Source organism: Elephantulus edwardii, unplaced genomic scaffold, assembly GCF_000299155.1.
Source record: "Elephantulus edwardii isolate Elephantulus edwardi_28Jun2011 unplaced genomic scaffold, EleEdw1.0 scaffold00023, whole genome shotgun sequence".
Lineage (NCBI taxonomy): Eukaryota > Metazoa > Chordata > Mammalia > Macroscelidea > Macroscelididae > Elephantulus > Elephantulus edwardii.
This window is the reverse complement of record NW_006399773.1, coordinates 7,936,562-7,950,111: the sequence shown is the minus strand read 5'-3', so window position 1 is coordinate 7,950,111 and position 13,550 is coordinate 7,936,562.

Sequence of the window (13,550 nt, the reverse complement as noted above, 5' to 3'; positions counted from 1 at the left end):
AAACCCTATGGGGTCAAAATGAGGCAGACATTCTTCTAAAGCATATTTGTTTTTGTTACTTTTAAAAAATAATTATTAAATATAATTATGGAATAAGAAATAAGCGTGAATAGAATAAAACATTAATTATATGTCTAATATACTTTTGTATCATTCATTTATTAACATACAATGGACAATTCACAACTCGGAGATGGTTACATAAGGTATGATATTTTCTTCAAAATACTTTTTATTCAATTTAGCAACAAAGTCTTAATATCAACTAAACAAAACTCTGAGAAAAACAGCTCAAATGCAAAACATTAAATCTTAGAAACATTTAATGAATCAACTTGCACAATAAAATTTGTCCTATTGTTAAAATGTCAACATGTATAAAAATGTAGAAAAATGAAAGAAACATGTGTTTATTACAAATTTAGTATGGGGAAAATAAGAAGTATATTCTTCAAATATATTGTGAAAAAAATATTTGTTAGTGTTGTCTATGACTACATTTCTGTCTTTGCTAAGGGAATTTGATAGTAAATATTAGCCACAATCTAGTAGAAATGTTTTCACTTGTATTAAACATACTAGAAATGTGTTGAATATTTATATAAATGTAAGAAGATTATAGTTAAAATACTGTTTTAAGTAAGAATAAGGAGTTTCTCCTTATTTTTCTACTCAAAAATATTTAGAGATAAAATAAGGCATATTTTAGGTGTCTTTTTTGTTTGTTTTTAATCATAGAATATGAATTCCACAGAAACCGTTACCAGGAAGATCACTTCTTTGACAAAGATCAAAGTGCAATTACGCTCTCATTAAAAATATGTTTACTTTAAATGCATCATGTGCATTAATCTTCAAGTTACTTAGAATTATAAAAGAGTTACAGTGACATCACTTAATGAATTTCCTCACATTTCAAACTTAAAGTTATTTCAGTTGACACAAATATAAATGAGATTTATTTTTCTGTTAATGGAGGTTTACTTCCCTTTTTGTTTCAAGACTCTGAGATAGAAAAACAAAACTAAATCTTGAGTGTGGCAGGGAATGTAAACTATAGTGCCTGATTTTGAATAATAACTCGAGATAATGACAGTTAGGAAATATGCACTCAGACTCTCTTTTATTTCCTCTTTATTAGTTTATTAAATAGAAACAAAAAAGTAACTTGGATTTGTTTTTCTTTTATAAGGGAAGTTGATCCTTATAAAACTGAATTGTGTTTTTTGTTTCCAAATACTATTGATGATTATGAATAAAGCAATTTCATTCTTTACTATTAAGTTATGGGGTATTTATATAAGATAAAATCTATTTATATTAATAAACTCTAAAAAAATATTTGTTTGAGCTGTTAGATTTACCTATATGATTTCAAAGAATCATGGTACATAGTTTTAATTATACTTTTAAAATGGAACTTACTGCTAAATAGTTTGTTAATTTAAATCCTTCTTGTTTTTATGTGCCATCAAATCACCTGCAACTCAAAGCAACCCTATACACAATAGCTCTGAACCGTGCCCTATCCTGAGCCAATCTCACTGTCTCTGACACACCTAACCTTATTATCCTTGTTACAGGGACTTCCTCTTTTATGTTCTTCCTCCTTTCAAGCTTGATGCGCTTCTCCAAGGACTGGTCCATCTTGGCCACACACCCAAAATATGTGAGACAAAGCTTCAAAATCTTTTCCTTTAAGAATCAGTTCGATCTCATCCTATTTAGGACAAATCTGTTTGTTCTTTTGGCAGTTCATGAAATCTTCCACACTCTTCTCCAGCACCACAATTCAAAGACATTGATCGTTTTTTGTCATTCTTAGCCATCATCCAGTTGTTTGATATGTAGCAAGTAATTACAAAGACCATCGCCTGGATTAGGCACATCTTATTCTCCAGACTGACAACATTGCTCTTTAGCCTTCTGGAGAGATCACTGATAGCACATTTTCCCAGAGCAATAAGTCTTTTGATTTCCTGATTGTTGGTGTCCAGAGTGTCAATTGAGGAGCAAAGGAAACTAAAATTGTTAACAATCTCCATACCTTCTCCATCTACAACGGTGCTGTCAATTGACCCAGTAGTGAGAATCTTTGTCTTCTCAATGTTGAGCTTCAATCCGTATAAGAAGACTGCAATCCTTGACCTTTTCAGCAAGCACTTAAGACCCTCCTCATTTTTAGTAAGCAAGGTTGTGTCATCTGCATTAGACAGGGTATTTCTGTGTCTTCCTCCAAATCTGATTCCACGTTCCTCTTCATAAAGCCCAGCCTCCTGAATATCTGTTCCACGTATAGATTGAAAAGGTATGGAGACAGCCCTGATGCTCTCCTTTCCTGATTTTGAGCCATGCAGTGTTTCCTTGCTCTGTTCTGATTACTGCTTCCTGGTCCAGGTATAGGTTTAACATGAACACATGAACAAAATCAGGTGTTCTAGAATTCTCATTCTTCTCAATTTAGCACAATTTGTTGTGATCCACACAATCAAATGCCTCTTAAAAACCTTAGAGATAAATAAAATATAATGCATAGTTCTGCGGTCTTGTGATGAAAACGTTTGAAGATTTAAAGTTTAATACAAACATTTATAAGGATATCTCTTTCACCCAAATAGTAAGAAATTATCCTGTTGTAGATTCAGTTGTGTGTCCCAAATTACGTATTCATGCGTTAATTCCTGTAACCTGTGATAGCTGGGGTTGTGATTTATTGCTATCATGTGAGATCATGTGGAAGTAGGGTATAGTCTAATGCCAACTGAATGTTACTCTTACAAATGAGGAGGCTTACTTGAACTTTAATTCCAATATATTGCAATGTACTGAGAGGTTTAGGAGAGTGTATGCAGGAGAGGAAGGCCCTCTATGAGGTGGATTGATTCAGTGACTGGGATAATTGGGATGGGTGTGTCAGAGACAGTGCGATTGGCACAGGACAGATCAGGGTTTAGGGCTGTTGTACATAGGGTCTCTATGAGTCGCAGGTGACTCGACGGCACATAACAACAACAACAACATATCTAGGAATAGGGAGGAGTAGGGAGGAGATTACACATCTTTTTGGCTACAGAGTCACTGTTGGATTTGAACTGCTGGATAGCATGACTTTTGGGTTAGCAGAGTAATTCCCTAAGTCCTATACCAGTAGAGTTCCAGATAAAAGATGAGTATGTGAAAATAAATCTAGATACAAAGACACAAAATCCAATACAAAGAATTCCTGAGTTTAAAGCTGAAGAAGAAAAGACGTAACCTTCTGCAAAAGCCGTTAGAGAAAATATGGCCGTGTTGACACCTCTAACTTGAATTTCTAGGCCTAAGAGCTGTGAGACAATTAATCTACATTCTAATAAGCTTTCCGGTTTGTTAAGCTTTGTTTTGTCAACACTTGAATACTAATACACTGTGTCAGAAAGGAAAACAAAGAACATGCAAAAAGGACGTAAAATAAAGATCTTATTTCCATGCAATATTCAAAACCTCTTTTTGAATTTGTGGACATGATGGTCTATATAAAATCTCAGATTAAACAAATGCAACATGATTCCTTTGCAGCATATATATAATTTAAACCGTATCAGATGATTCTATCTTTAGTTATATACCTAATTATCTACTTGTTCAATAATTCCTGCACTCTGTTGGATCATTTTTCTTTTCTTTTCTTTTTTTTTTGGAATGTAAACAAATATTAATCCAATCCAAACCTGAAGGACTGGTAGTTATCTCCAAACATCTTGGTATAAGCTAGTGAAGACATCCAGGGCTACATCAGTTTGTTGAAAGACAACAGTTGGTATTCCATTCATTTCTAGGGCTTTATTCTTTGCCAATGTATATAGTGTAGCTTGAAATTTTCCTTCAAGTTGGGTCTGGTTAATATGCTACCTCCTGGAATGGTTCAGTATAGACTGATATTTTTTGGTATGTTGACTATATTCCTTCCATCTTTTTTTATGCATCCTGCATCATTCAAAAAAATCATGTTTTGCACATAGAATCCTTCACTATTGCTTCTTGAGCTTGAATTTCTTCTTCAATTCTTTCCACTTGGGAAATGACAAATACTTATTCCCTGATACTTATTCCCTTGGTTTTCTAACACCAACTGTAACCATTACATTATAATTCTTTGCTTTTTTATTTTTCCTTCACAAACTGTCCTTTGAGTTCTTCTGTTCACCTCTTATTTCAGCATTTCTTCCTTTTGCTTTGACTACTCAGCATTCTAGTTAGTTTCAGACCCTCTTCTGACATTCATTTTGGTGGTGTTTGGTTTTTTTAAGGGTCTTCCTCTCTTTTTTTCTATTAAATTTTCACTAATTTTAATGAACATTTACAGAGATTTGGGGTTTTCATTCATTCATTGTTGCACTATTTTCTCTACCCTCCTCCCCAGTTCGTTCTTCTTTTTTTTCCCCTTGAAAGTCTGTTTTAATTGTCCAATTGCCACAGTGCTTGTCAAAGCCAGTTCTGATTAATCTCCTTTGTCACTGTGTCCTTTGCCATTCCCTATCACTCCTCCTAGAGAGTGGCTTCACCCTGATTCATAAGGAAAAGGCGATGGCGTATTCTCTTAGCTACTTCCTGCTGGAAAGAGACGCTGCAGGTTTCAGGGTGAAGATCTTCTCTCACTACTCTAAAGGGCCCCTTTGGCAATAGGAAACACATAGACTATTATGGAGATTGATTTTGAAATTTAGATTCACCGTTATCAATTGTGCTTAGCCGTGCATGTTCATATCCTTGAAGATGTAACATGGAAGTGTTGCAGCCTAGAAGACACAAATTTAACTAGCAAGTTAAAAGTACATGAGTCAAAAGTTGAAAAGCAGTAATATTCCAGGTAGAGGCTCTAATAATGGCACCAATCAAGTTTTTGGTGGTTGTTTTTTGTGTGTTTCCTTTCATTTCTTTCTTTATAGTGACCTTTTGAAGTGTTATCAAGAGGAGTCTGTCTTTAGCAAAATACAGCATGCTAGAAAAGATCTAGAGGGTCAGCAAATGTCAAATTGATCTTAGCTGAAATCAGAGAGTACCAGAGAAATGTCTGTTTTTCATTGACTATACAGAGGAGTTTACTGTGAGAATCACAACAAATTGTTATTAACCTTGAGAAGAACAGGTATTCCAGAACACTTATGGTTGTGTGGAACTTATACTTGGAACAGTAATTAGAACAGAGCAAGGAAACCTTCTGTGGTTCAAAATCAGGAGAGGTGTGTGTCATGAATGTATCCTATCTCCATACCTTCCATACTTTCTTAATCTCTATACAGAACAGATCATTAGGGAGGCTGGACTTTATGAGGTGAAATGTGGCATCAGGATTGGAGGATGACTCAACAACCTGCACTATGCAGATGACACAGACTTACTTGCTGAAATCAAGTAGGACCTAAATATTTGCTGCAGAAGGGCAAGAACAAAAGCCTTCAGTATTAATTGAAGGTCAACATCAAGAAAACAATGATTCTCACCACATGGCCAATTGGCAGGAATATGATCGATGATGAAGAGATTGAGATTGTTGACAGCTTCAGCTTGCTTGGCTCCACAAACAATACTCTTGGTACTAGTAGCCCGGAAATCTAAAAATGAATTGCACTGGGAAAATCTGCTGCCAAGGCCACCATGGTCTTTTCAATTACTTGCTATGCATCAGAGAGTGGGACGATGACTAAAATGACAGAAGAAGAATTGATGCCTTTGAGTTGTGCTGCTGGAGAAGAATACTGAACATATTATGGACTGTCAAGAGAATAAACAGATCTCTCCTGGAGAGGGTGAAACCAGGCTACTCCTTGTAGACAAAGATCTTTAAAGCTCCGTTGCACATACTTTGAATAAGAATGTTGTTCCAGGATGAAATTTAGAGTTGGAATTGATTTATGATATGATGGAGTAAGAATGTTTTGTGCATAACTAAGACATGGATTTTGAGGACTCAAGAGTTGAATGTCGTATATTGAATTGTGTCCCCCACCCAACTACAAATGGAAGCATATACCAACTTCTTCAGGTATGATTCTCAGTAATATGGTAATTACATGATTATGTAATTTTCTCTTATGTTGTGATTTGGCAAGAGGGGAATAGAATATGAGGCAATAATACCCTCATTCAGGACAAATCCTTGATTCAAAGTAAGAGTTTTCCTAAAGTCTGATCTGTATTAGCTTTTATCATTAAAGAGACAAAACAGAGAAAAAATACCGAGGAAAAAATACTCAAGAAGTAGATAAAACAGTGTCTTGACTGCCACCAAGAAAGAATTAAGAGTACAGTGTATTCTTTGTTCACAGTGTCCCTGCACTGAGAATCTCTTAGACACTGGTGAACATTGATCTGTGACATAAGATCTCCAAGGAATTCTGGTCCTCCAGATTCTGAGAGGAGTAAAGAACTGTATCCAGGAATCAGTGAGATAGAAAGCCTGCTGCTTTTACAGGCACACTGAATCTATACTTGCTGCTGATGGAACTGTGAGAGAATGAGTTTGTGCTTGTTAAAACAATCCACTTGTGGTATTTATATCACAGCAATAGTAGATAGATAGGAATCTCTGGTGGCCTAATGGTAAGGACTGCTGCCAACCCAGAGGTTGGCTTGAATAAACCAGCTGCTCTGTGGGTGAAAGACAGTGTCCTCCTGTGCAATTATACTGTCTCTGAAAACTCACTATGAGTCAGTTGAGTGAGGTTCTACGTAATGGTGAACTCACCTACAGATAACTAAAATTACAACTATTTCCTACTAATTCTGCTTCTTTAACTGGTTCTTGTTGTTGTTGTATACTGTAGAGTTGGAGCCAACCCAGAGGTGCTGCCACTCCAGATTTTCAGAGGCAGTTAGTTGCATGGGAGGAGACTGATTGCCGATTCTTCTCCAGTGGAACACCTGGTGGCCTCAAATCTTGGGATTGCAGCACAGGTCCTCGCCACAGAGGAAAAAAATCAGAAAGAAATAATCTCATAGCCACGTCCATTGTTATCTTTCAAAATAATGACTTTGGAATATACATAAGAAAATCTAGAGCAGTTTTGAGAGGCAGATTAACAGAAGCACAATGTTAATGATTTAACTATGCTGAAAGGAAACCTTAGAGAACATTGAAATTCTCTTCTAGCTGGTGAAAATATCTTATACCACTAAAATAGACTGCAGAAAAATGAAGAGAATCAAAAGATATTCATATTCACAAGCTTCTAGGAATTCTGCCTAATTTCTCTTAGGCTATCCCTCATCTATTGCAAGCCTGAGACATGTGTCCACATAGTACACATATGGGATATATTTAATTATAAATTGCAATATTTGTACAATGAACAGTTTGGAGAAACTTCATGAAGACTGTTAACATTAAGAAGTTGCCAGAGGCTTGTATAACATAGATAACCAAGAGAGAAATTATTTTAATAAGAAAGATTGTAGGTATAAAATATCAACTAAGTAACTAAGTTCCAAGAACATTGCAAAATTTTGGAAAGAAAAGGACATTTTTGGTAAGTGTCAAAGAGGGTGTGGGGGAAGTATTTTGCAGGAAATCAAAACTGTAGAGACTGTAGTTGATTATCACATAGAAGTCAAAGATCTGAGGGAATGTGGTAAAATAAAAAAAAGTCTTAGCTCCACAGAGATTAGATATTTGCTTTGAAAATATTTAAATGTGCATCAACAATCCAAAAGTCAATGATATGATTGGCCTAGCGGCAAGAAGCTGCTCTGTAATCCCAATCGCACGCAGTTTGAGCCCACCAGCTGCTCTATGGAAGAAGGATGTGTAATCTCCTCCCATGAGATTAGCTGCCTCTGAAAACCTGCTGGAGGGTCAGCTATGGATCGGTTTCGACTCCATGGTAAACAACAGAGGTAAAGCAAGAAAAGTGGTACCATTTTCAAAAAGAATGGTTTTCTTTCCTTTTATTTAACATTGTCAATTGGAGGAATAAAATAGAAGAAATAAGTAAAGAATGGTGTATGTTCTTAAGATAGTCTTAACTTTGGAGATCGTTTTATTCTACTCCATTCCTGTTCTTAGTTATCTTCACTGGCTGGGTTTCTGAGGTAATAAATGACAAAGTGAGAATATTGCCTTTTTCTTAATCAGAGGAGGTTCATTTGAGCTGCCAATGATTTTCACTCACCCTTTGGGTTAGAAGCATAACTCACTACAGACTACGTCACCAGAGCTTCCTGGTTTGCTTATTGTTGTTGTTATGTTTTGTCAAGTCACCTGTGACCCTACCTACAGCAGCTCAAAGCCTTCCCTGTGCTACACCAGTCTCACTATTTCTAACACATTAACCTTCATTACCCAGCTACTGACAATGTGTCTTATCTGGAGTCTTCCTCTTCTGCACTCTTACTCCACCCTTATGAGTATAATGTCCTTCTACAAGGACTGGTCCCTCCAGGCCATGTGCCCAATATATGTGAGATGGAACTTCAAAATCTTAGCCTCCAAGGAGAGACTTGGTTTCACTCTCTCCAAGACAGATCTATTTGTTTTCTTGGCAGTCCTTGGTGTGTATGGTCAAGACTCTTCTCCAGCACCACAACTAGAAGACATTCATTCTTCTATTATCCTTAGTCATTGTCCAGCTCTCTGATGCATAGCAAGAAATTGCAAAGACTACAGTGTAGATCAGGTGCACTTTAGACTCTAGACTGACATCACTGCTTTTCAGTATTCTGGAAAGGTTTGTAAGAGTCGATTTTTGCAATATAATTAATCTTTTCATTTCCTAACTTCTGGTGCTGAGAGTGTTGATCATGGAACTGAGCAAGCTTTAATTGTTAATAACCTCAATATATCCTCTCTGTATGATGGTGTTGTCAATTGGCCCATTGGTGAGAATCTTTGTATTCTTGATATTAAGCTTCAATCCATATTGAAGACTACAATCCTTGACCTTCTACAGCAAGTGCTTCAGGTCCTCCCCAGTTTCAGTAATCAAGAGTGTGTCATCTACATAGGGTAGGTTGATTTCCTTATAAAGACATACTAATTAATTTTTAAGATATTGATAATCAGCCATCCTATTAGTAACTATAACTGTTTATTTATGCTTTAACTGCAACTGAAATGATTTTCAATTGTAGACCTTGCAATTCCAAAGGCATGAGTTCAATTCCACCAGCTGCTCAGTAGGAGAAGAATGGACAATCTCCTCCCATGTGATGGACTGACTGAAAACCATGGGAGAGTCAGCTACGGGTCGCTTCTGACTCAATGGTACACAGCAACAACAACATAGACCTCATAAGCACTGATATGTCATATACCTTTAAGTCAGAACTGACTCATAACTAGCCTATTCTGTAGAAGCAGTGCTGCAATTCTGAAGGCAAATGTTTGAAATCAACCAGTTAGTTGCAATGTAGGAGAATGAAGAGTGTTCTCTCCCTGGGCAACTAACTGCTTCTGAAAATCTGCCAGAGGGTCAGCTAGGGACTGATACCAAGTCCACAGTGCACAACAAACACTACAGAGGCAATGAATCACACAGTAGATTGTTCATCTTGCTCTTGCAGAGTAAGCAGCTGGTGGATTGCAACTGTATTTCTCTAGGTTGGCAGTACAATTGCTTACCACTTAGCCATAGAACTTCCTAGAGCAGAGTGTTGCTTTTACTGCTAGATGACATTGAGTCCAGTACAAATCGTAGTGAACCTTTAAACAGCTGACCTGAACGCTGCCTTATCCTGGACCATCCTCATCTTTTCTGACACACTAGTAGGAACTAAAACAATGCCAACTGGATTGTAAATAATCTGGTGACCTAGTGGTAAGGAGCTGCCCTAACAACCCAAAGACACATGATCTGAATCCACCAGTTGCTCCACTGAAGAAAGATGGATTGGATTATCTCTCCGTAAGCAATTTAGTGCCTCTGAAAATGTATTGGCAGGTAAGCTATGGGTGAGTTCCTACTGTACATAGATAAGGAATTCGTGTCATTTTTAATAAGGACCTGTCTGAGTAAATTTAAAGTGAGTATGACCTCAAACAAACTATTTAGCTATAACTTTGTATAAACAGCATAAAAGTTAAATATAATGCAGAGGATAAAATAAAAATAAGTACACTCTGCCTGAGTTTGAATTACTGCTTTTGCATTTTCCTTTAGATCACTTTAAGAATATTATTTCATAAGATGAGGGTAATCATACTACCTACTTCAAAGATGTATAAAAATGTTCGGCCCAAAGTCTGGCCTAGAGTCTATGTTTAATCTTTAGCATTCCCTTATGGGATGGTAACCACTGTGCTAATTAATGAACAGTAGTTAGAAATCTGTTAAGTAACAAATACTTCTTTGATCATATGTAATACGTGACTATTTGTTCTGATAATTAACTATAAAATGGGTAATTTCAGGTAAAACCTCTGATGCAAAACTGAAGTAACATCATTTCTAAAACTCATATTAGTCACTCTGATAAGGTTGACTATGTTGATATGTTATGATTACTTTTCAGAAACATCCAATTCTTCTCCCACTCCTAGAATAAAATGTTAAATAGCATGCTTTTCCTTAATCTGAGTGTTTCTTTTATTTGGTTTTGCATTTTTTAAAACAATTGTCAAGAATCTTTATGTTTTTCTCAGCTAAATTGATGATTTCTCTTTATAAAAGAGAATTTGGATTTTTTTTTTCTCCCTAACAAACTCAAAGGCAAATTGTCTTTTTCTCAGGAAGAAACTTGTTTGTTAAAATGTTGATTTGAGAAGTTATCTATTTGGGTAAAATCACAATGAAATCAAGTTATTGTGTTTGGTGTCAAGTTGTTCCATCCTTATATGAAACCCTCTATATAAAACTGGTACCAGCAGTAATTATGAAAAAAGAATTAAATTGCAGGGTGCCGTGTATAGTGACTTTTATAGCTGCATTCATATTGATTACATGTAATTTTTACAGCAGACTTCTTTTAACATCATAACAGAGTATGGCAATTAGATATTCTCACTGTATTGCACGCTGTGTCATCTAATAGAAGTGTTAGATAAAAAACCAAACCCACTTGTCCTAATTTTAATACCAATAAAAATGTGCATTTTCACAATTAAAATACAGTCCTGTATTTCAAGTACAGAAGAACATATCAAATAGCTACTTGGTATTATGTCTCCTATTTTCTCAAAAAATTACAAGTATGAAATCATCACAAAATTTTTTATTGTTTATTTATCCATAATGGATCTTAGCTGAAAGCAGAGAATACCAGAAGGATGTCTATCTGTGTTTCATTGATTATGCAAAGGCATTTGACTGCGTGGACCATAACAAACTGTGGCTGACTCTGAGAATGGGAATCCCAGAACATTTAATCGTGCTAATGCAAAACCTATACTTGGACCAAGAGGCAGTCTTCAGAACAGAGCAGGGCAACACTGCATGGTTCAAAACTGGGAAGGGTGTGCGTTAGGGATGTGTCCCATCTCCATACCTTTTCAACCTGTATGCAGAGCAGATTATCCGAGAGGCTGGGCTCTATGAGGAGACGTGTGGCGTTAGGATTGGTGGAAGATCTATCAACAATCTGTGTTATGCAGAAGACACAACCTTGCTCGCTGAAACTGAGGAGGACCTCATGCACTTACTGCAGAGGGTCAAGGACTGCAGCCTTCAGTATGGACTGAGACTCAATGTCAAGAAGACAAAGATTCTCACCACTCGACCAGTTGGTAGCATCAAGATGGATGGCGCAGAGATTGAGATTGTTCACAGCTTCAGTTTGCTTGGCTCCACGGTCAACACTTTTGGCACCAGCAGCCAGGAAATCAATAAAATGTATTGTGATGGGAAAGTCTGCTGTTAGGGACCTCTCTAAAGTACTCAAGAGCAATGGTGTCTCTTTGGAGACAAAGGTGCGCCTGATACAGGCCATGGTCTTTGCAATCACTTGTTAGGCATCAGAGAGCTGGACTATGATTAGGGAGGACAGAAGGAGAATTGACACCTTTGAGCTGTGGTTCTGGAGAAGAGTATTGAATGTACCATGGACTGCCAAGAAAACAAACAAATTCAGCCTAGAGAGGGTTAAACCAGGCTGCTCCTTGGAGGCAAGGATTCTGGGGCTTCGTCTGACATACTTTGGACATGTTTCCAGGAGGGACGGGTCCTTGGAGAGGGACATCATGCTTGGGGGATGGAGGGATGGCGTAGGAGGGGAAGACCCTCTATGAGGTGGGTTGATTCAGTGACTGGGGAAATCGGCATGGGTGTGTCGGCGGCAATGAGATTGGCACAGGATAGAGCAGAGTTTAGGGCTGTTGTACATTGGTCGCTATGAGTCGCAAACGACTCGACGGCACATAACAACAACAACAACAGAAAGTTTTGAACTTTTAAAATAATATTTGTGTCAATGAAATTGGAACTAGCAACTTGAAAACAAATGATGATTCTGTGTCTCTATAAATAAATAGTTCATTCTCTTACGCTGTTTTGTGTGATGAATATCCTTATATAGTATTTCTATTCAAAGATGCCACGTTTAACTTGAAAAACCTATGTCTACCACCCTGTCACCGCTACCTTAACCTCCAAATGCTGTGCTTATTTAGACAACATTAATTTACAACCTTAGAAATGTACTGGAGGGTCAGTTGTGAGTTGTTTCCCAATTGATGGCTGTGAGAATGAGAAAATTGATAAAAACTTTAGATTGAAAATAGAGTACTTGAGGGGTTTTGGTGACTTTGAGATTATTATAACAATTATAATGCCTATGATTTGGCTAGTTAATAGCTTATATAACATGATAAATGCAATTTTTAACATTTTTAAAGTTTTTGTTCTATTTTTATCCACAAGTGAAAAAAGTGCAGCTTTAGTTATTTACTCTCTTAACTCTTTAAGCTATTTCATTATTATACATGGTGGTTTTATTTTAATCTATATAAGACAAAATATACTACCCAACGAATATAATATACTTTTGTATTATTCAACATGAATAAATACTCAAGCTCTAATGCTTGCATTTGAAAAATTAAGATTTTTAATCGTTTATTCAATATTCCTTTGGAGAGCAGGTGTTACAGACATGTGATACTACTGATGTAAAAGGAAATAGAAGCATTTATTCAAATCTGTGTGTCCAACTTTGCATATCACAGTGGTTTCAATGTTTAAAATGCTTCTGCCCCCCTCGGTCATTATATAATTGCACATTTCATAATATTCTTCTCATATAAAATAAATTCATTCTAAGCACAATTTTCTATGTGACACATTGACTTTAAAAACAAAAGAAACAAAACAGCTTTGTAAGAAGACACCATCTTAGAAATAAATTAACTGTCCCACTAATAGTTGCAACAATACACAGATAATTAGGCCACATGAGGACCAAGTGTCTGATGTTGGCCACGGGAGCATGTATTTGAACAAAGGTAAGAAGAAAGATGCCCTCAACTGCTTGCTTTTCAGAGCATGCTGCCAGTGAGCTCTCTTCTCCTTTCTCCACTGAGGCAGCATGATTTCTTCCTTTTACAGTTTCAGGAGAAATTCTAAGTATTTTCTTGAACATTG